Source organism: Dermacentor silvarum, chromosome 4, assembly GCF_013339745.2.
Source record: "Dermacentor silvarum isolate Dsil-2018 chromosome 4, BIME_Dsil_1.4, whole genome shotgun sequence".
NCBI lineage: Eukaryota > Metazoa > Arthropoda > Arachnida > Ixodida > Ixodidae > Dermacentor > Dermacentor silvarum.
In genome coordinates, this window is record NC_051157.2 from 149,405,389 (window position 1) to 149,427,619 (window position 22,231).

Below are 22,231 nucleotides of genomic sequence, written 5' to 3' on the forward strand. Positions count from 1 at the left end.
GCACAGCGTGGGGCAGTTTCCAGGAATTAGTATAGAATGCACGATGCATCAAGACAGTTGTACCTTTTGAAATAAGCTGGCACATTCTGGTAATTTTGGAATAAATGTGCAAGACACAAAATAATTGACGAAATACACAGCATGTTGCTTTTGTGTAGGTGAATGCATCGTATACAGGTCCGTCCCAAAACATATTTCTTTGCTGCGGGCCATGTTGAAAGTTCTTTTGCAAAAAAGTATCATGTCGTCATCCCATGATAGTAAGATTTCTAATAATTGTATTTTGCACAAGTGGAAACTATATCTGAAAAGGCGGCACATTTCAGAATGAATACGCATTTCAGCATGAAACATCTCTTGTATCGAACAAAAATCATAGAGGTATGAGACGGCAGCACCCACATTCTGGAAATGATGTATCAGCTGTGAGAAGAAAAGCTGACACAAAACATTTAGTGAAAATGTCATGATTACTTTATTTGCATATACAAAACAACGTAACTCAAAGCTTTCCCTTCACAAGCAAAATTACATTTTGCCTTGGTCTGTTTTCTTCTTCACGACTACGAAGCAGTAATGAAAAAACTTCCGAGTACAGCGCTGCCTGGCAGCACAAATTTCTACAGCATCACGAGGAATGGGGGAAAAAAGAAAGAGAAATGTTGAAGGTTTGTGTACAATATGTTAAAATACAAATACATATAAGTTTTAGACTTCCATGATGAGGGCGATCTCATCCCTGTTGCGAGCACAATCATCTCTCTTTGCTGTTAGTAGGTCAGTTGCTAATTCTCCGATCTCCTTGCTGTGTAGTGGAGCCTACAACGACAGAAAAATAATCTTAGAATCTCATAGTTACTTGTTAGCGTCGCCCTGCAAACAACAGCTATTACCATGTAATGAAAGAGACATAAATAAACCAGAAACAGCTGAAACAGTACCACAGAACAAATAATTAAACACGTCTAAGGTTAATATATTCTTCTGTCTATGAAATGTCGGTAACAATAAAAATTAAAGATTAAAAAACTGAACAAAAATTCATTCTCAAGTCAGTTCGTACTCCCCTCCAGTACAAGTACTAAAGACAACACCGCAATAATGTGACAGTTTAACAGTCAAAACGCAATATCAAGTGATTACAAACTAAATATCAGCACAAAACACTAGTTCCGTGCATGAGGTCAATGTTGTGCGTCCGCACAAAAGTGCAACATAAACTTGAGATTTAAGAATAACCAACACGGTGACTGATAGTGATAAATAAAATTTTTAAACAGTCTTTATGAAGCGAGCAAGTAGTTTACTTAAAGAAAACTGAACAATGGGAGCATGAGCATGAATTGACTACGGTAGCCACCGTAAATTGACGGTGACATTTACGACGGACACACACCATGCAGCAAATAAATAGTTGAACAGGAAGCATTGCTTACCTAGGTCACATTTATTGCTGTCTTCGGCATTCATTAGAGCAGTCACAACACAAACGATGCTCACGACTCTCAGGTAAGCGAAGAACTTTTACCATTGGCCATCGGCAATGCGTCTCGTCGCAGCGTCATGGCTTCTTTTCAGCGGCGCGCGCGCGCCTTTATGAGTCTTTTATTGCGATAGCAATTATATGAACACTTCAACCGGATTTCTGCCGTCGGCGTCGCCGTCGCCGTCGCCGTCAGGTTCCCTATAGATAAAATCTTCACCGCGCGCCGTATGCCCGAGCGGAAGCGTGCGGGGACGCGCGCTATCACGGAGAGCGAACGCACTCATCTCCCACGCGCAAGCAAGGAAGCAGGAAGCCAGCGCCGGAGGGAGCGGGGGGGGGGGGGGGGGCGCTTCTTCTCTGCCAACAACCGTGCTCGTCGCTCGTCCGCACCGTCTCTTATCTCCACACGGCTCTGACCTTTATGCGCCGTGCATTCGCCGCTCAGTTTCCGTTGAAGCGATAGACCGCACGTACCTTCGCCCGCGGCGGCGTATGCTTGCTGCCAGCGTTTTGACAGTCGTTGTCTGCAGTCATTCAGTGTGATCTATTCGTGTTTGTTTGTGCGCGCTCACACCACGCTTGTTCATTCAGTTAGTAATAGTCGGGCCACATTTTCCAACGCACGCTACACATGCAATGCTGCCCGGATCGGCAGTGCAGCGCTACAGGTGTGTCCCTTCGCACGCGCTGTCCACGGGAAGCGCTTCTCATCAACACCACCGTTTCACAAGCGCCTTCTCGTGATCATCGAGTCTCTCTTCATGTCGGTCTACTTACGGCGCAGCACAGCTGCTTACTTAATCAGCTCATGTTTACTACAATTCACATTGCTACAAAAGCCGCTCACCTTACTTCGTATGAGATTGCTGTGTTGCTATCGCATTCATTGCTTCGACCTTAGGGTGAAACTGTGACATTTTTTTTAGTAACTGTACCAACCGTCACGAGTGACTCAGACACACAGCACGCTTGGTAAGCGCACGCCACCAAATCTGAGAGCGGAAAAACGTGCTTAAAGCGATGAAACAAAGCGCGACATGACCGTTTCAAAACGACACCACCGGCAATACTCTCATAGAATAAAGAACCAACTTTAGAGAAGGGAAACTGTAGCTTCCACAGTGCTACGAAAATAAGAAGCGGCAGCGCATGGAACTTAGTTAGGCGTACGACAGATGGCGCTGCTCAAACCGGAAGCGGAAATTAGTTGTTTGTTTTTTTTGACCGAAATTCAATATGGCCGCTTTCTGCCCGTCGCGTACGCTGGTACGTGCCGTGCTCGCCCGCTCGCCCTGCCTGGCCCTGCTGGCTTTGCGGTATGCCACATTGCTTTGGCTGCCGCGTAGCTGGTGCGTTCCAATTGCCAGGAGACCAAAGAGCCTCTACTGACGCCCATAGAAACAAGCCACAAGTGAGTGAACAAAACGTGGGGCTTTAATGGCAGAAAAAAAAGCAGTGCACTTTCTCGTACAAGAGCAGAAATAAAGTTAACGCGAGCTCGTGAACGGCTCACCTTCGTCGTCGCACATGGTGGTCTGGTATTGAGCGACAACCAGCAGCGCAAGCAGATTGGACAGTGTGTCCCGCCTGTTAGCACCGGCAGTCGCCGTTGAAGATTAGCAACTTCCATTGCGAAGCAATCGGGTGACACAGGCATCTGCTGCCGCACCCAACACAGCGACATGGGACTACCCAGGACTTTAGCATTACCTCCGTTCCAACCTGCATGTTTCTTTTTTGTTCTTTCGGGGGCCGCCAAAGTGCCACTCACACTTGGTGCCCCTCTATCTCTGAACATGGACATAGCCGATTTCGTCGGCATCACCTTCGGGAGCCACTCTTACGGGCCTTTCCACCCACGTGGCTACCAACTTAACACACATTGGACCATGTAAGCACGTTATGCGGCCGAGGAAGGCCACATGCACAATTTGCTCATGGCTGCAGCAGGGAAGGACGGAACGGGGAGCACCGATCACGGTGTGTGTAAATTGGGAGTCTTATGTCGCTGCGTGGGCTGCAGGAGCAAATGCTTACCTCGAGAGACTGCTTTCCTGTTGAACTACCTAAAACCACAAGGTGTTTATCATGCAAGGAGAGTCACGCGACGCCTCCAAACTTCCGAATCCGAATGGGAGTCCAGGCGAACCAGCACCGTGGTTCTAACGTTCGCTCCGAACACAGACCGCCCAGAGAAGATCAACTTGGGCTTCACAAGACACGAGACCATTGACTACGTTGAGACACCAGAGCGGTGCTTCAAGTGTCAGCGCTATGGACATGTGGCCAAGCACTGCCGTGGTGATCAGCGGTGTAAGAAATGTGGAGGACCGCATGATTTCAAAACATGCACGTGCAGGGAGAACGTTCTTTGTGCAAACTGTAGTGGTGGTCATCCAGCTAGTTATAGCAAGTGTCCTACGCGGGCAGCGGCAATAAAGCGAAAGAAAACGTTTATCTTGGGGCCAACAGCAAAGGATGAGAAGAATAAGACGAAGAAAAAGACGGAGAGTCGCAGAGAGTCAGATGACATCAAATGGAGTGAAACTGATTTCCCAAGCCTGAAGCCTCCTTCAGGAACCCAGAACACAGTGGTGCCATTGCGCAGCGGACCGGCTAAAGCAGTCAAATCAGTGAACAGAGACCCCATAGAAGAGAAGACTGCTGAACAACCGGAACAGTGAAGCTATGTGTCTGCACTGCACCGACCCCAATCGCGTTGCGTTGAAAAAAACACCACAGGAGGACTGCCAACAGGTGCTACGTGCTCTATTCAAGGCCCTGCGATCACACATAGAGAAGATGCCAGCGAGCTCGATGAAGGACATGCTCGAAGTAGTCCTGGCTCTCGAGTGAGTGATTCTAAGCTCTGCCTCTTCTTAAAGCACCAAACAATATGGATGTGGTCAGGACACAATGTTCACCGTCTCTCCCAAAGGTGCCACTTATTATGCAATGGAACTGTGCCGGTCTTGCGTGCCATTTACCTGAACTGTCGCTTTTCTTACGCAACATGCCTGTGCCAATATTGGCCCTGTCCGAGGCTGGTCTTCCAAGTTCCAGATCAATTGCTGGTTACGTCGCACATGGGAACCAAAGTATTCCGACATTTACGAATGGAAGCGCCACGCTATATGTGAGACGTGAAATACCCCATTACGTTCTCCCAGTTCAAGACCTTTGCAGCAGTGCTTTGGAGGTCACTGCTGTACAAGTGCGGCTGGGAAACCGAAGCCTCAGCGTGGCGTCCGTGTATGTGAGCTCTCGCCAGAAGGTCTCGATGGGAGAAATCATAAGAGAGCTCTGCAGCCGCTGCCCGGCTCCGAGGATTATATGTGGGGACTTTAACGCACACCATACTCTTTGGGGCGAGAAGGTGACTGATGCACGTGGGAAGCAAATTGTGAGTGCCTTAGACACTGAGGGACTCTGCGTGGCGAATGACAAACAACCAACGTTTTTTCGACCACCGGCCTCTTACAGTGTCATTGACTTGACATTATACTCAGCAGACATCCTCGCATCGTCAACGACGAGTAAAGATAGAATGGGTAGTGACCATTTTCCTGCCTTCGTCAACATTGCTGGATATAGAACCAACGGCCGAAAATCCTGTCCTGTGACGCATTGGGATACATACAGGGACGGCTTAAGTGAATCATCTGGAGACCTGTTCGCGGACATGCTACGTAGCAAGAGATTAGCTACCGCTGAGCTGAAGCTACCCGACCACTTTCCCGCTCCGGATCTAAAGCTAAAAAATCTATGCGCTGCTCGTAGAAGAGCGGAACGGAGGCTGATGAGGACGAAGGGCGACCCACCAATGAAGACAGTATACAACAGAATTAACGCGGTGATTCGACGTTACACGAAGAAACTAAGAAGAGATCAATGGGCAGCATTTTGTGCAAGCCTATCGGTCTTCACGCCAGTTCCAAGGATATGGTGGGTCGTTAATAACCTTGCTGGAAACTTTCGACCAAACAAGCCATTTGAAGCCCTAGCATTGAAGTTAGGCAAGACACTCGATTGTCTTGCGAATGCCTTTGCCCAAGTATACTCTTCTGGAAGGTGAGCCGGCACAACCAACCCGCCTCCGCCGCTATCGTCGTGTCCGATGGATGCTCCTTTTACACTGAGAGATATGGAGCTAGCTATGAGCAGCCTCCGACGTCGCTGTGCGGTGGGACCTGACCGCATAAGTAATCAGATGCTGACGAACCTACCTATTGAGCAACGACGTGACTTGCTGGCATTTTTTAACAAAGTGTGGGCTAGAGGGGATATCCCACATTTATGGAAGGTAGCATGGGTGGTACCGGTTCTTAAGCCTGGAAAGAATCCTGCAGCTGTGGACTCATACAGACCGGTATCGCTGACCTCCTGTGCAGCGAAGCTAATGGACAAGATGGTGTGCACAAGACTCACTTGGTCTGTCGAGCAGGGTCGAAAACTACCGCCGTGCATGACTGGGTTTCGCCAGCGTCCAAGTGCTCAAGACAATGTGCTAGACCTGCTAAGCCACATAGAACATTACAGTGCGGATGGCCTGTCGACACTTGGTGTTTTTATGGATATTTCCAAGGCTTATGACTACGTGTCTCCAACAGCCATCATCAGCCAGTTACAAGTTATAGGCGTCACGGGTCATCTCTTGCACTTCATACATACGTTTCTTAATGATCGCCGCATCAGAGTCCATCTTGGTGTCACTTTGAGCGATGAAATAGGTATATTTCGCGGTGTGCCACAGGGGAGTGTTTTATCTCCCTTATTGTTTAACATCGCCATGGCTAGCCTCCCAAGAGTTCTAAACCATCGAACACCAGTGAAGATATCTATATATGCTGATGATATCTGCATATGGGTCTCGGCTACCAGCATCGGCGCCTCGCACGAATAGCCCAGCGAGCAGTAAATGCCATTCAAGGCCACTTGGCAACGCTTGGACTATCACTATCAGCAGAGAAATCATCATTCATACTATTTCCTGGAGTAAAAGGAAATCTACACGCTTGAAGCTGAATATGGACGGATACCACATTCGACAAGTCACCAACGTCCGATTTCTTGGCGTAACGCCAAGAAACCCGCTTGGACCATAGGTTACTCTGGCGCCGCGCTGTTGACCACGCTGTGGCGTCATCGACACAGAGGCTACATGTGCTCAAGCGAGTCGCTGGCATACGCTGGGGCAACCACCCGACATCGATGCTACGGCTACATACAGCGTTGGTTACCAGTCGGATCCTGTACCAGCTACCCCTGATGTCACCCTCAGATAGCCAATACGAGCGCCTAGAAGCCATCCACAGAAAAGGTATTGGACTTTGCATTGGAGTCCCTCAGCTAGCGTCGAACAAGAAAGTGCTCTACGAAGCTGAGTCACGCCCTCTGCGACTTCAGGCTTCCCAGAGTCTCATGATCCAGTTACTACGATTGAGTGAGTCTACGCCCGGGAAAGCCCTGTTAAGACGTATAAGTAACAGGCCACGGTCACAATTTTATGCAGCACTGAACACACTTCGCGTCTTAGGATTGCGCTGCTCGAGACAGAGGGAAAAGATAGAACCGCCCTGGACATTCGAGGACATCACATGCGACTTAAGTATACCACGATTGCAGTCAAAGAGCTGCATTCCATCTGCAGAAGCCAAGTCATTAGTCCTACAGCATTTGCACACGACTTACCCGAACCACCTACAAGTATACACAGATGGCTCTGTCAAAGTAGACGAAGACCGCTGTGCAGCTGCATTCTGTATTCCCTCTCTGAGATATACATGGTCTGGCCGTCTAGACTGTATGGCCTCGTCGACAGTTGTAGAAGGCGTAGCAATAGCTTCTGCGCTGCGCAAACTTAAGTCTCTGCCTTCGCAGAAGGTGGTTGTCCTTACGGACTCACAGGCCGCGTTACAACAACTATACCGCGGTCTGCCATCCACCAAGTTCCCACGCAAATCACTAGCCCTTGTGAAAGAACTCAAGAACAAAGGCTTCACGGTAAGGTTTCAGTGGATTCCCTCCCACATTGGTATTACTGGCAACGAAAAAGCTGATGCGCTTGCATACGCAGCGCTCTATCATCCTCCCAAAATCAAGGCTCCAAAGAGTAATCAAGTGAAAAAATCGGACATTCGAAATCACTTTGGGTCGCTTTGGGTTCCACCACATATGCCCTGCGTAACCAAGAGATTTCATCGAGAGGAAGCATCACTTTTATATCGAATCAGGACAGGCTCTGCTAGTACACCGGCCTGGTTATTTAAGACGGGACGAATCAATTCTCCGAACTGTACGGCATGTGACGAGACAGGAGATATTGAACACTTTCTGTGGTCATGCCAGCAATTCCAATTTGAAAGGGACGCTCTCCTGGAGAATCTACAAAAAAGACCTTCCGCATGCGTGCCTGCAACACCTTGTATTTCCCGAGGGATCAGTTATAGCCCGCACAGAAACTTCACGTCTCCTTATGGAATTCTTAAGAGAGACTGGTTTGATGGACATATGGTGAAACCATTCAGCGATATTGTAAGAGACGCTCAGGCGGAGCAATGGCCGGCCTTGATCGCCAGGCTAAACCCGCCTGTTGCTACAATCCACCACCACCACCACCACCACCACCACCACCACTGCTTCCCAATGCAACTGACCAGGCCACCACATCCGAGAAACGTAACACCGCAACCATGAACAAGTGGGACAGCGTTGAAATGAGACCGTGCAATTGATCACTTAAGCATATCACTCACATAAGGTTCTTTCAGACTATACTCTATACATTGACTAAGATGCACATGACAACAGCGAGTATTCACATACACGAGTCGCTTGCGGCACATTCCGCCGCCCAACTACAGGCATAGAGCTTGCCTTCGTCGCACATGGTGGTCTGGTATTGAGCGACAACCAGCAGCGCAAGCAGATTGGACAGTGTGTCCCGCCTGTTAGCACTGGTGGTCGCCGTTGAAGATTAGCAACTTGCATTGCGAAGCAGTCGCGTGATGCAGGCACCTGCTGCCGCACCCAACACAGCGACATGGGACCACCCAAGACTTTAGCATTACCTCCGTTCCAACCTGCGTGTTTCTTTTTTGTTCTTTCGGGGGCCGCCAACGTACCACTCACACTTAGTACCCCTCTATCTCTGAACGTGGACATAGGCCGAAGCCACTCTTGCGGGCCTTTCCACCCACGTGGCTACCAACTTAACACACGTTGGACCAGGTAAGCACGTTATGCGGCCGAGGAAGGCCACAAGCACAATTTGCTCATGGCTGCAGCAGGGAAGGACGGAACGGGGAGCACCAATCCCGGTGTGTGTAAATCGGGAGTCTTATGTCGCTGCGTGGGCTGCAGGAGCAAATGCTTACCTCAAGAGACTGCTTCCCAATGCAACTGACCAGGCCACCACATTCGAGAAACTTAACACCGCAACCATGAACAAGTTGGACAGCGTGGAAATGAGACCGTGCAATTGATCACTTAAGCATATCACTCACATAAGCTTCTTTCAGACTATACTCTATACATTGACTAAGATGCACATGACCATCAACAAGAGGGACAGCGTTAAAATGAGACCGTGCAATCCACTTCAGTGTACATTGCGCAAAAACCCAGGCTATTGAGTAAGAAGAGCAATCCTGAATGGAGACTAGGAATTAATTATGTAAATGAGAACACTTGCACTCAAGAAAGAAGCCACTCTGCTCTACAAGGACTGAATGCCAAAAAACATCAAGAAATGTCAAATGCTACATGGCACACAGTGCAAAGGTCATGCCAGACACATACAGATGCCACATCCGCTATTTCAGAATACAAATTGAACATGGCAACATACACTAGAAAATACTGCTACAGATATGTTACCATGCCAATAGACAGTCATTGGTATTAAGAATGACAAAAGACTCGGTTGACCTTTACTTTGACCTTTACGTTTGCATGAGGAAGAATATCTCGAACAACAATGGGGAATGAAAAAGCTCGCATTCATCGAAAAGGAAAGTTTTATACTTGACACAAATGGAATAATTTGCTAAGGCCAGGAACTTGATTAGGCAGAGGGAAACGAAAACCACGAGTCATTGGAGCGAAAACAAATGAAATATTATGCTTAGTTTTCCTACAAACCCCGACAGTTACCTACTGCAGCTTCTGAAGTTTTCTTTTGGTAGCAGATTTAGGTGCTTTTGACAAACTCAATTCACGGTTTTTAAGCCTCAAATGCCAAAGAAGACGAAGATGAACATAGAGCTGCAGAAAATGCTGCTTGCAGTCTGAACTGCAAAATGGGGGATCATCGACCCCATCGGCCACAATTGAGAGCAACTCGCTTGTAACACCATGATTGTGTGCAGTAGCATCTATTGCGTGTGTGAATTTCTCCTCCAGCTTCACGACGTAGTTATATGCTCGCTCAGTTGGCGCAATCAAATGGCCGAGGGTTTTGGCCTTAATCTCAACAGCTTTAAACATTGTAAATAATTGACTCGGTCTTGTGAGGTCCTGGCTGCTTTCCTTTAGGAGGTTGTGGCATGAGCTGCACTGCTTTTTCTTTAGGAATCTGTATTAAATATCCACACACGTAATAAACTATGTTTGACTCAAGCATTTCATCACTTGCTCCTTCACTGCTTTCAGAGATTCCTGCACTAAAAACAGCACTTGTGGAGCTAGAAGCCTCATTTGCACTGGTAAAGTTAAGTGTCTTAAGTTGAGTTAAAAGAAAACCCTTGTCCGCCTCACAGTTGCTGTTGTCAGAAATCTTGAAGAGTTTTGATACAACGATGTGCCTGAGTCCGGCAGAAAACTGGTAGACATTTGGAGTCTCATTGCAACCGTGCTGCTGCCGAATGAGCCGAAACGTATTCTCAAGTGGATCCTGATTGAGCCGCCGTGTTAACAAGAACTTAAAATTAATGGATTGCTGGAGGTCTTGCCATAGCAACGAAATTGCCTTGATTGTGACCTGCCATCCATATATAGTTCTAGGTTGGCGAGGGCATTTGAACTTCCAGGACTTGATCCAAAGCACGCAATATTTTAAAACTTCTATGTGCTCAGTGGACGAGGTGATAGCATGTCTCATTTTGCGCTCTTTTATGCGCACTGCAGAGCTGTTCAAGCAATCAAAAAGCTTGTCCATCCTTTCTACAAAGGTGCCTGTGTGTGTGGCAGTAGCAGGTAGAACGTTAAAAGCAATGAAGGCCTCAATAGCCAAATACACACTATTACTAAATACTTGCGAGGCAAATTTTACCTTCATGTTGCCGAAAGGAGTTTCGTATAAATGCCTGTCAGTGATTTTGGGCAAATACTTTAATTTGAGGTGATGGGTGGACTCATATATTTTGAGTATATGTTTCCTAGAAACAACATCCTTGCCAAAGTGCAGGTCATATTTTCGCAAGTTATTCTTTGTACATTTCAACAAGTGTGGCGGATCAAAAATAAAGTATATTTTTGTTCCATCCATTTCAAAAAAAGGGTCCTGTGGGGTTATTTTGAGTGCTGTCCCAAGTGCACAATTGTTACTAGCTTGATCACAAATTAGTGCCTTTACATAGAGACCACAGTCCTTCAGCTTACTTATTATTTGTTTCAATAAACTCAAAATGGTTCCAGAATGAACTGTCCCGTCACCTGTCATGAAAGCTACAGGCTGGAGCCACTGCTTCGCTATGCAAGACACTAGAAACAAGAGTGCTGCGTTGGCTACACGACCAGACCTTTCAGTGCCGCTGTCAACATAACCAAGAACAACATCATGCTTGGAGTCATACTGCAGGTTTCGTTTTAAGGAAATTTCATCAAAGATAAGGACACATGCCCTGTCCATCATATCCCAATTTTTTGTTTTTTCTTTTACAAAATCCAGGATCTCTGGCATCAATCCGGGCTTGAGAGATACGGCCGATAACCAGGTTCTTAGTGTTCTTACTGTTGGAACGCTAAGTGTTTTTGCCAGGTACCTGTACGCTTTTGGGCTACTGAAATAGAGGTTAAGGGCAAACTGACGAAACTCTTTTGGCCAGCGTCGTTCGTGCTTCTTCAGAGGCTGCACGTGCATTTGAACACGAAGAATGTCTAGGAAGTCTTTGTTGAGGTACCTGGATGACTCTGCCAATATCCGTGCCGGTGGAATGATGGCCGAGGTCCTTTTCAATCTTGACACAGTCCTACGTAGACTTGCTATTTCATCCAAATACTTTTGCATCCGCCTCTTTGTGCGAGGCGTAAAGGCCTTGCGAATTCGGCTCCGACCCCTTCCTGTTGGCGTAGATGGGGGTTCCCGAGATGAGGACGTGCTTGGGACAGGCTCTGTTGGGGCAGAACAGTGACACATAAGATACAGCACAGGCAAGAAGGTCAGCAATTAGCCGCACACCAGCTCTAAAACGCACCTTGAGCAGCAGCTAGCTGGGTCGTGCTAACTGGGTCGTGCAGCGGGCTCAGCTGATTGGCTCGATACGTGCTTGGAACAGGCTCTGTTGGGGCAGAACAGTAACAGGTTAGATGCAAGTACACAGAAAACAAGGTTAACGCACCTCTAGCGACGCCTTGCTGCTGGGGAACCCCGCGAGACGTGCTTGGGACAGGCTCGGTTGGGGCAGAACAGTAACACTTCAGACACAAGAATACAGGCAAGAAAGTCTACCATTAGCCGCACAACAGCTCTACACGCATCTCTAGTGACGTCTGGCTGCTGAAGGACTCCACGAGACGTGCTTGGGACAGGCTCTGTTGGGGCAGAACAGCAACACGTTAGACGCAAGTACACAGGCAAGAAGGTGAACGCACCTCTAGCGACGGCTTGCTGCTGGGGAACCCCGCGAGACGTGCTTGGGATAGGCTCTGTTGGGGCAGAACAGTAACGCATAAGATACAGCACAGGTAAGAAGGTCAGCAATTAGCCGCACACCAGCTCTAAAACGCACCTTGAGCAAGAGCTAGCTGGGTCGTACTAACTGGGTCGTGCAGCGGGCTCAGCTGATTGGCTCGAGACGTGCTTGGAACAGGCTCTGTTGGGGCAGAACAGTAACAGGTTAGATGCAAGTACACAGAAAACAAGGTTAACGCACCTCTAGCGACGCCTTGCTGCTGGGGAACCCCGCGAGACGTGCTTGGGACAGGCTCGGTTGGGGCAGAACAGTAACACTTCAGACACAAGAATACAGGCAAGAAAGTCTACCATTAGCCGCACAACCGCTCTACACGCATCTCTAGTGACGTCTGGCTGCTGAAGGACTCCACGAGACGTGCTTGGGACAGGCTCTGTTGGGGCAGAACAGCAACACGTTAGACGCAAGTACACAGGCAAGAAGGTGAACGCACCTCTAGCGACGGCTTGCTGCTGGGGAACCCCGCGAGACGTGCTTGGGATAGGCTCTGTTTGGGCAGAACAGTAACACTTCAGACACAAGAATACAGGCAAGAAAGTCTACCATTAGCCGCAAAACAGCTCTACACGCACGTCTAGCGACGGCTGGCTGCTGAAGGACTCCACGAGACGTGCTTGGGACAGGCTCTGTTGGGGCAGAACAGTAACACGTTAGACGCAAGTACACAGGCAAGAAGGTGAACGCACCTGTAGCGACGGCTTGCTGCTGGGGAACCCCGCGAGATGTGCTTGGGATAGGCTCTGTTTGGGCAGAACAGTAACACTTCGGACACAAGAATACAGGCAAGAAAATCTACCATTAGCCGCACAACAGCTCTACACGCACCTCTAGCGACGGCTGGCTGCTGAAGGACTCCACGAGACGTGCTTGGGACAGGCTCTGTTGGGGCAGAATAGTAACACGTTAGACGCAAGTACACAGGCAAGAAGGTGAACGCACCTCTAGCGACGGCTTGCTGCTGGGGAACCCCGCGAGACGTGCTTGGGATAGGCTCTGTTTGGGCAGAACAGTAAGACTTCAGACACAAGAATACAGGCAAGAAAGTCTACCATTAGCCGCAAAACAGCTCTACACGCACCTCTAGCGACGGCTTGCTGCTGGGGAACCCCGCGAGACGTGCTTGGGATAGGCTCTGTTTGGGCAGAACAGTAAGACTTCAGACACAAGAATACAGGCAAGAAAGTCTACCATTAGCCGCAAAACAGCTCTACACGCACCTATAGCGACGGCTTGTTGCTGGGGAACCTCGCGAGACGTGCTTGGGATAGGCTCTGTTTGGGCAGAACAGTAACACTTCAGACACAAGAATACAGGCAAGAAGGCCGACCATTAGGCGAGGTGAGTAGCTGAACAGCTAGCACTGTTGAGGAATTCTGGCTCGTGAAATAGATGTTAAACAATGTTACAGCACCTAAAATGATGTCTTTTTTTTCTTGTGCCCACTCCTGCTTGGAGTCAAGCGACTCTGCAGTATTTCTAAATAAAAAATAAAATCAATATGTGAATCATTTGGATGCAGCTGAATGATAGCAAGGGCCATAGCAAAGGCCAAAACATTCTGCTGTAACAAGTCAAATGTCAACATAGTCTTTGTAATTGGGGTGGAAGAACTGTTCGGTACGCCGAAAGCCACCATTCTTTCTTGAAAAGCTTGTTTGCCATTACGCTATGTTTTTTTATGTGTGGTTGCTAATTATACTGAAATAAACATTCCTTCTGTGAATATATACATGCGCATTTGACTATCTGATATGCAGTACTTGCTGTTCATATTTGATTAACACCACACCTCGAAATGAAGGTAGAGGAATGTAGAAGTTACCTGGCAGAAACATGTATGGTCGTGGCAGGACCAAAGATGTGCCTGGAAGTTCTTGCTCTGCAAGAGATCCTGGCGACTCCGGAGGGGATGGTTGCGGCTGGACCAAGGACGGGCCTGGAAGTTCTTGCTCTGTAAGAGATCCTGTCAACTCCGAAGGGGGAAATTCAATATAGCAGAAACAAGACACACAAATAATCAACTCGTACCTAAGGGCTCCAGTGCGCAGTATGCATGATCATTGTGGTGTTGACCTCCTGAAAATGTACAAAGGCAATGAGCCTATTCCTTATGGGCAGCAATACAAGAATTCTGGTGAGGCAAGCCTTATAAATATGGAATGCTTACCCAAGGAATCCTGTGCGCAATACGCATGGTCGATATGGTGTTGGCGATGTTGAGAACCTTCTGCAAGGAGATAAGGGCGATAAACTTATTAGGGCATCTTTATGAACAGTCTCTTGTACACAGTATGTGTGGTCATATTCAAAAGGTTGCGACTGATGAGGTTGAAAACTTTCTACAAGTGTGAAATCGAAAACGAATAACATCGTGTCACATGCAATACTAGAACATCCATACCATGGACTGCTTCTGACAATGATGAGACATGCGGGGAATTTCCCCATGTCCCAGCTGGTGTCTCTGGGTGGGTTGGAGATAATCTTCCTGCTGGGAGAAAAAAAAGCAGTTGAGTGTCTAGGGTAATGATATGCAGTAGTATTCATTTTTCAAGTATGGCAATCTTCTGCAGCAATGATGTGAACCACTGTGTAGAAACTGGAGGGAGCACACAGATGCTGCAAAATAGAAAAGAACTTGTTAATGTGGCGTAATGTCACACAAAACTTAGTCAAACCATGCTATGCAGAACTACCGTTTCACTGGTGATGTGCCTGTGATTTGGCAGCTTTCGATGTCTGCAGTAGGAGGAAAAAGCACGAATGTGCCAAAAAGTGTACCTGTGCATGGATCTGGTCCAGTGTAAAACTCTGAAAAGGAGAAGTGATACCTTGTGGAAATGCGAAATTTGGAGCTGTTAATTAGGGTGAAAAGTATGGGCACGTCTTTCAACTCACTTGGTAAAACAAAAGGCCTTAGATCTGGATCAAGTACAGGGACTGTTGGTACTGCAGTAGGTTTCAGACGCCTCCTGATGCCTAGTGAATATGGCCCCGATGTTATCAGCATGTCAGGTGTGAAGTGCCTTCCACAGAGTCTATAATTGCGCAGAAATTCTCTTGGGAGATGCAGGAGCTGTGGAGCATTGGCATATTCAATCCAGGCAGGCGTTTGCAGAAATAATAAATAAAGTTACTGTGATGCCCATGTCATAAATGACCAAGAGCCATGTATGCTACATCACTATCATTCGGATACAGCCTTTCTGTGTCTACCCTAGAGACCACAGCTACTGAGAACAAGTTTCGCAGTGGACTGGTATTGGTTAAGAAGGGCTTTCTTACCATTACTAAACAATTAGTTTAGTAATGACCAATCAAACCTGCAATTTCTAAAAAAAATAATTACCGATTTCATTAGGAAATGCGCCATATAAACCACGAATATATGTGTATACCTTGTGACCATGCAGAAAGTCATAACTTTTGGATCTGGAAAAATTCGGTTACCTTCGGAGCGCCAGCCCGACCAAGTGGGCCATCGGAGCGCACGAAAATGAAAGCGGACGACTTCAGCGCGCACCCGCGCCCCTCGAGGCAACGTTCTGCCGTGGTTCTGGTTACGTCACCCAGCGGCGGCCAGTCAGAGCGTATAACGCGCTGAAGCTCCCCGGTTTCGGTTCCACGCGCTCAATAACCGAATTTCATCGTGCCGTAGTTCCGCGGGTAGTCACATAGAGAAAAAAATTCATATGGCTTGTACAGAGCGCTCGCTTGAATACGATGACTACGATGAGCCCGTCGATATAGACGTTTACATTTGTTAAGCGAGCATTTATGAATTAGCGACTAATTACATCGCATCCTCGTATTTCACTGAGTGATCTTAAGCATTGCTTAATATAAACGCACGCTATATGCAATAAATCGACATAAATGAAATTGTCCGCCGGCAGGATTCGAAGACAGGAAGTGCACCACAGAATGCCGACGCTAGAACCATTACGCCAGATACCTTTTGTTTTTCTATTGCATTACTCCCTTTCCCCAAGGCGCTGAAGTGATTCCACAAAATGGTGCCCTTTCCTATTCATAATATGCCACGGACACATGCGTCGACACCATGAGTAATTGCTCGCGTGCGAGCCACCGCGCTGACACGTCTGTCGCTTAATTTCATGAGTTGTGAACCACAGTCGAGTATGCCGAACACGTCAGACCCCATACGTATGTTGCCCCATCCACAATGTGGATGGGGAAACGCGCCGCGGTAGCAAAATTGTTAACATGAATTCGGCATCCCATCTGCGGCCAGCCAGTTGTGTTTTCATTCAGATAGGGGGAAAGTAGATGTAGTTCTTAAGTGAAGTGTGAAAATGAAAGTGGATGAAAAAACGATTTTCACTTTCAAAGTACACAGCAAAATGCATCGGCATCCCTGTTTCTTTCATGCATCAATGCATAAAACAAATGTTTAAAAAAAAGTAAGTGGAACAACAGTATATTAGGCACAGCAAATTTGACGGCGCATATCTAAAAAACGCTTCCGTACTCAGAATTCGTTCAAAGTCAATATCCCTTGTATATTCACTAGTTACATTTCGTAGATATGAAACATGCGCCTTAAAGTGATTAACCAAAAGTGCATTAGGGCAGTTATGTTAATTATTCAAATAAGCATTTTGATTTCTCGTAGAGGTAGTGGCCGCCTCACCGAGTAATGTACCTTAAGAATTGTGTTACCTATCGCGTGCTATTTTTTATTTAGTGCAAAAAAAACACTGCATATAGCGCAACTAACGGTGTTCTGCTCCGGGCCACCGTCAGTTGCGCTTCGCTTCTCGAAGGGGCAGGACGCGTGTCGAACGAACCCCTGAACAACAGTTTGTAATGTGCTGAACGCGGTTTTAAATCATGTATCCGGGATCCCCAAAAGAGGTGCGACGTTAATGCTGATGCATTTCTCTCGCATTTACCGCTAAACCGCCGTTAATTAAAAAAAATGTGGTTGATCCCTCTTATATAGGAATCGGTATAGAACACGAAAGTGAAACGTGTCTTCACAGAAGTAGTGTAATGTTTATTGCACATTGATATATAATGGCTATTGGTGTTTTGTGGCTAAAGCGCCCTTAGGCGTTGATGCACCCACGCTGACGCCTGGTGGCACGTCTCCTCCATCACGACTACCAACGTCGATGACCATGAGCAACCGTCGTGCATATGGAAGCTGCACTACGCTGCACACGCTAGCACAACGCGAAAGACGAAGCACGTAACTGACACACTAATACAACGCGCAAGACAAAGCACGTAACTGAATCGTCACCGAGTCAAATCAGCGCGTACAGCGCGTCGTAATTGCAGCCTCCGCGATCAACTTCAGAAACATTTTCAGAGCTAATTGCGGAGGCCACGCTCCGCTGTGCTGAGTACGGTGAACGCCACCTAGGTGGCGCTGGTAGTGCTTCTTGATGCCAGCGTCCCTTCGAATGCTGGCATCGAGGCGTCGTAGTGCTGAGAGCACCGAAGCGTTCACTGTCGGTGCGCGTTAGTGTCATAATGCAGTACTTCTCTTTTCTGCTCGTAGGCGGCGGCACCGCCCCGAGCAAGAGCGCGGGTACACGGAGGAGTGTTAGATATATAAGGCGCGTCTGTGTAGCTCTCTGCAAATGCGTTTGTGGCGCAATGGGTTAAACTCTCGGCGATCTATCGTCGCGGACCGAGAGGTCGTGGGTTCGATTTCCAAATTTTGCATGTTTGTGGAACTTTTTCTTCTGGTTTCTTTCTTTGTATTACGTTCTATGACGTATTTCCGTGACGGAAATACGTCAGTGAAGTCTTGGTGGACCCCGGCATAAAACACTTTCGTGTTAAAACAAAAAAACTTTGCTCAACACAGACCACACCCTGCATATTTAAAATGCGACATGGCGCAGAAGCGAAGCGCCACTGACGATGGCCCGGAGCAGAACACCATTAGTTGCACTATATGCAGGGTTTTTTTTTGCACTAAATAAAAGAAATAGCACGCGATAGGTAACACAATTCTTAAGCTACCTTACTCAGTGAGGCAGCCATTACCTCTACGAGAAATCAAAATGCTTATTTGAATAATTAACATAACTGTGCTAATTCACTTTTGGTTCATTACTTTAAGGCACATGTTTCATATCCAAACCCGAGAGCCAAATCAAACCCGAGAACCAGCGCTAAAATACCACCTTGACACACGCATTACAGAACATTGGAAATGAAAACACTAAAAGCATTTATAACAAATTTGCAAATTCTCAAAAGGCAGAATATTACTTCCATGCGTACCTGTCATCGTTGGGGAACCTGTGGAAACTGAGACCTTCGCCGGTTTCGGAGGAGCTCCTACGGCACCATGCCAAGGCACAGCGACTACCACCTGCCATAATTACACTATGGCATAAGAGCGAACTGCGAAGACGTTGGTTGCTGTCCTAGCATTTTCTCAAAAACAGAATAGCAGCTAACCAAGCCATCGGGTGACTATATACCCTCTGCGGGAGTGAGGAGGAAGACAGTAACCAAGCGCTGCACCTGGGCGCCGAAGCGAAGCTTTCCTTCTCTCAATGGTATGGCGCGAGGATACGGAAAAGTTCTCTCTCTGTCTCATTTTTTTATCTTCTTTTTGCTGGTCAATTAAAACCGCTCGTGACAATGTGGCTACGCCTGCGCGATTTAGCACCTGTATTAATGAAGGAACATATATATATATATATATATATATATATATATATATATATATAGCCATTTAGCATATACAGGGTGTTTCAGCGAACACATTAAATATTTTTTAAAGGTCGCCTGTGACAGCACAATTCTAGTTCATGAGCTGGTCTACTCGAGGAGGCAGACATTACTTGCACAAAAAAGTAAAATGAATAATCGACTAATTAAAGAACATTCGCTAATTCAGCTTTTAACTAATTACCTTATGGGCCATTTTACAATTTACAAGTTCTAGCCGTGGAGTTCGCAAGGCGAACGAGTTGTCGGGATGACACCCGTTACGAGATTTTAATTCCTGAACTTTGCGGAGAAATGCATTGGTGTTCCAGTTATTTTCTAAACAAAACGTCGTTTCATGCATTGAAGCACAGAAGTAACTCGAAGGCAACATTTATCTCAGAACAGATTGAAATAGTTAATACTGTTAAGATTCTTGATGCATATTTTTCCAGCGCCGTGAGAAACCCCTTCACCAACGCGTAACCTTTGTACCCACCGCATTCCCCTTTTTTTCTTTTTTTTTTGTGAAGCGTGGTCGACAGGCCGCAATGGCAAGGCACATTATTATGGTCGTAGCATACAAAGGACGCAACACAGGCACGCGCCATTCCTCGCAACCAGGGACATTACAAAGCGCGCGTTTGAAAACATGGGAACTGTGTCATATGTTTAATTAAACATTTATTGCTACAGTACAGAAGCTGAAAGGAACGGAGAGTGACCAACATTTAGAATATGAACCTAAACGCACATGCGCGCACTCAGCTTGTCTTCCACCGTTGACCGAAGTTTATCTCTGGACGATAATTCAAGGCATGGCAAAGTTCAAGCCACCAGGGTTTGATAAAGTTCGCCCTCGATATTTGTTCTTCAGCTTTCACATAGTCAAACAAGTACTTTTAAAGATGCTGAACGGAATTTTCGAAACAGGTGTAATACTAAAAGAACTAAAAATTGCAATCGTAGGCCTGTCTACAAAAACGGAGACAAGTGATTGCGCAATTTAAAGACCGATAGCGATATTGTCTGCAATAGTGCATATAATGGAAAAGTATGTGCTCTCTGTAATGCAGCGAAAAGTATTCGTTGAATAACATGGCGTAGTTTGGGTTCAGGATGAAAAACACAATTGCTCTGCTAGGAGAATTCTCGGACTAGATTGTACATCGCTGGAAAACAATAATACAGTCTGAGCATATTTTTAGACAGATATTACTGAACAAGCTAAAGAATCTATGATTCAGAGGTCACTTCTATCAATTTTTTTTCTGATCGACTGCAATGCGTTAAACTAGATGATAGCTACAGCAATCTCAATTTACTATACTAAAGTGCGGGGTGCCCCAAGGAAACGCGCTAGGGCCTACACTTTTTATTGTATACGTGTATCTGATCTCGGCCGCCTGCCACTGTAATAAAAACTTTTTCAGTACGCTGACGACACCGAGAAGAAAAGTATAACATTCTAGGAATACTTCCTGCACAATAACTATTCAAGTATGTGGTTGTAACACGCTATTATTCAAATTCTTTGAAAGTATAGGTAAAAAAAGATGTTGCGTTCTAAAAAACAAACTATTTTGTCCCCGATATTTTTAATGAACTTGTAAAATGTAAAATCATGAAACAATTGAGGAAGTGGTATTCAACTGTTTATTGTAATATGCGATATTTATTTGTATTCTTACTTAACTGGAAGATGTATGTATTCTTTGCGAGTTAGAATACATTCTTCGAAGTTGTACAATTTCTAACTTTATTTCTATAATGCCTCATATCTCCATTCAATAAAGATGTACCACCTGCTGCCTGTTCTTCAACAAGCACGATGTGCTTAGATTGACCAGCAAGCATTGTCTGTCAAAATGTATTATAAATGAACTGATTTGATTTGATTTGCGCGACATTTCTGCGTGTCGCGCACTCCGCACCGTATTCAGCCCTTTTGTTCCTCTCTACCTTTACTAAACTGATGACCCCTCTGGCTTTCCCTCTCTGATTCCCACACTCGCCTTGCATTCTTGTTGGTTTTTGCTTCTTTCTGTTTGTCCCTTTACTTAACAGCTGACCTTGAATTTGTGTCGCTTTCCCCAGTCTCGCCCTCCGCCTTTCGCGCACTGTTCTGGACGGCGCGGCGCCCTGACAACTATTTGCAACTTCTCTACCCCTTTTTTCTGCGAATATCGGCGTAAACTAGCAGAATTCTGAGGTTCGAAGGTTGCTGTGCTCGAAAAGGTCAAACCTTGCTGGCTTTTGGAGGGCCGCCTATTTTCCACAGTTCTTCCATCACCGATTCACTATTGGCGTACTGCGTAAATGATGCAACACTGATATATAGCTTTGCACCACGCAAAGCTATATATATATATATATATCATGCACCGAGATTTAAGAATATGAAAATGCCACGTAGCTGGCCGAACCAAGGTAATGTTGTTTGCCATCGCTTGGAGATACGTTTATTTCATTTAATTGTGTTACGTTATTTATTGCATTACTTCTGTTTTGCAAGCGGCGAATATGAGGTTTCTCATTCCCAACAGTTTCTGCAGTCATTCGAATGTTGTGCCAATGCCTTATTGCCCGTCTTTCACTGCAAATATTAAAATAAATTATGATGTTTTACATGCCAAAACCACGATCGGCGCGAAGGTGGACAAAAGCGAAGGTGGCGCGAAGGGGGCAATTATGTTCCCCCTCGTTCGGTTCTTTTCTAGGTGTGTTAGGCATGACACTGGAGAGCGAGCCGGTAAGGCGTCGGGAATTGGTCATGCGCGGCAGTGAAACCGCAGCGCGATGCGTAGGAGGCATGTTGCCTGTTTGTAAAGTGTTGGCGGTCGCCAGCGCGGAGAATGACCTATGTGCCCTTTGTATTCTCTCGTTAACAAGACAGGCTCTCAGACTGCGCCCACCTCGAGTATGGCTTAAAGATATGGTGCCACCATAGGTTACTTTGAATGAAAAGCGGCGCAGGTTTTGTGGAAACATCACTTTGTTTCTTTATTTTTGGTGTTTGGTTAAATGTTTTGAGATCTCGGAGACTAGAGATCATTCCGATATGCACGTTTCGAGCTTTGTTTAAACTGTTTGTTTTATAAGCTCATCAATATTCTGAAAGAGATGGTTCGTG